We start from the raw sequence: 2,786 nt of genomic DNA, 5'->3' as shown, positions 1-2,786 counted from the left end.
TTACTGGATCTGTGGACCAGTGCCACAAAGTGGTCTAGATTTTTTTTTTTTACATAAAAAAATAATATCTAAATGTTACGAACACATTCTAAAGAAAAAATAAAATTCAAGACTTGAATCATAGAATAAAAAGAAATGAAGGCTAGAAAAAAAAACATTAAATATTTTTTAAGAAAAAATAAAAAGTGATAAAAAGGCTCAAATCAATCCGGGTTAACCCGACAACCTCATAGCCTAGGTTATGGGATTTAAATAACCCAATAGAAAATAAAATAAAGAAAATCACAAAGTTTGTTTTGTCTAATGATAAAATAAAATAAAAATCTAAAAACAAATTAAATAAATAATATCAACTTGTATTTACTTTTTAAAACTGACCTAGGATAACTAACACTTTTTTATTAAAGATTGAAATTGAAAAGAAAGATTGATTTAACAAAAGAATCCCAAAAAAATAATGAAAAGAATGAGAATGAAATTTAAAAAAAAAATAGCATATCAAAAATTTGGATTCAATGATGAAAATTGAGATTTTACAAAAGAGTCAAGAATAAAAATTAAAAATAAAAAAAATAAGAACCATAGTTGAAATCTTAAAAAATAAAAACATAACTCTAAAATTTTAAATGGTTAGCATGAATTTTAAGGGGAAAGAGAGAGAAAGAGAGAGAGAAAAAAATAATATCGACATAAACCGTCCCACACTTGTCATCCAAAAGGAAGAAGTCATTATGATGCTTCCAACACCACATGGAAGGTAGTGTTTGACCATTGCATGACATCTCATACAGTTTAAAGACAATGAAAGATCCTAAATGCTAGGGCGTGCATTGCACGCGCTAGCCAAATTGTCCTGCTAGTTTTCCTTGATCCTCATATTTATTATATTTTTAAATTTGATCCCTTAAAACTAAACTCTTTTAAATTAGGGGAAATTATTATTTTTTTCAAAATCAAGCCTCAATCGAGCATTGGGAATTTCCCTCGATATTATAAGATCTCTATATCAAGGCAATAAAAAAAACTACCAAGTCAAATCTTAATTAAGGCAAAGTGAATGGATCAAGTTGAAGAAAAGAAATTAAATTGATGGATCAAAATAACAGGAGTTAAACCTTCCCCTGCTCGTGCATTTTAGTCCCTGAATTTGGCAATAAAAAGGAATTGGATATCTTCTAATTCTTCAAACTTGATTCCTATAGCTTGAATTGTTTTAAATCAATTAAATTATATATATATTGATCTTATGATGTGGAGCTACCTTCAAATATTTTTTATTTAATTATATAAAAATAAAATATATTTTCATTAAAAAACATGATCATTTACATTTTACAAAAAAATATAGTTGTCATTATAAATTATTTTTTTATTAATATATTTCTTAAAAAAACATATATTTTCTTAGATATTTTTTATTGTATAAAAGCTTAAAGAAATTAAAACCAATATTTAAAAAAACTTATTTGAAATAAGTATAAAAAGGGCATCCCTTCAATTATAACCATTTTCCCCATATTAATGTGTACTTTTTCTAATAATTTTTTTTATCAAAAGTTATGTTTTAAAATAAAGAAATTATCATAATCTCAAAAATATTTTTTAATAAAAAAAGGTAATGAATCATTAATTTTGATGCAATTTTTAAAAAAATTATAGTCTCATTTTGATCTCATTGATAGAGAAATCATCGATTGTATTGATGCGCGCAATTGAGCTTGTAAATATTAAAAAAAAATAACATTCATGTAAGGATGTGACATAAATATATGAGGATTTGACTTGGACAGACTATATAGATAGCCTAATAGATACTTTTATAGATCAGTAAAACAGATTTATGTCTAAAAAAATCTAGTCATGCTAGACTTAGTTAGCAACTTAAAACAAAGATATCGAAAGATCTAATCATTGGATCAGACTCAAATTTTTTCCATGCATCTTTCATGTGGGAAGTCATTGCATCACTTATCAAATCGCTCAAATGATGTTGTTTGGGTTAGTTTTATTATTTTTTCTAGGTTTTTTTATTTTGTTGTTTAATTCGGGTTTTTATTTTAATTTTCTAGGAGCTTTAAAATTTTTAGTTATTTTCTAATTGAGATAAGGTTTGGTGAACTATTTATAGGTCTTATAAACCTCTAAGGAGGTAAACTTCATTAATTTTATTTAGAAATAAGTTATAAATTTAGAGTTCACATCTATATTCTTTTAGCTTATTGAAATTATTGTATTGTTTTTGTTCTTATAGCTTTTTCTTCTTGCATCATGTATCATTTGGACTTTTCTAAGTTTTTGTTAGGTTTGATGTTTCTAATATTATATTTATGGTCCATGATTTTGTCTTTTTATTGTTTGGACCTTTCCATGTAGAAGGTTTGATTGTGAATCTGTGTTAATGGGTGTTCCATAAATTGCTGATTACTTTCGATGTTAAAAATTAATAAATGCTTGTATGCTAAAATTAAAGTAAAATTGTCAATTTTGAAGGTGAGGGGGTGGTGATGATGGCAGCAATGCGAAAGATTGAATGGTTTGTTTGGTTGTACGGTCTTCTATGATATGTAATTATTTGTTTATTTTAAGAAAAGGTTCAATTGAAGTTCAGCATGTAAGATTATTGTAGACACAGATAAAACTTGATTGAACTGAATTCTATGGACAGCGTTTAATTTTTTTTTCGTTTTCTTTATTTGAGTTTTGAAGCAGCACAACAATGGCGAGGCCAGCTCAAGTCTTCTGGTGAAATGAATGCTTCATACTCAACCCTCGAGTGATTGCTGTCT

Source organism: Populus nigra, chromosome 3 (assembly GCF_951802175.1).
Source record: "Populus nigra chromosome 3, ddPopNigr1.1, whole genome shotgun sequence".
In the NCBI taxonomy this organism is placed as follows: domain Eukaryota; kingdom Viridiplantae; phylum Streptophyta; class Magnoliopsida; order Malpighiales; family Salicaceae; genus Populus; species Populus nigra.
The sequence above is the reverse complement of the archived record's forward strand: the minus strand, read 5'-3'. Positions refer to the sequence as shown.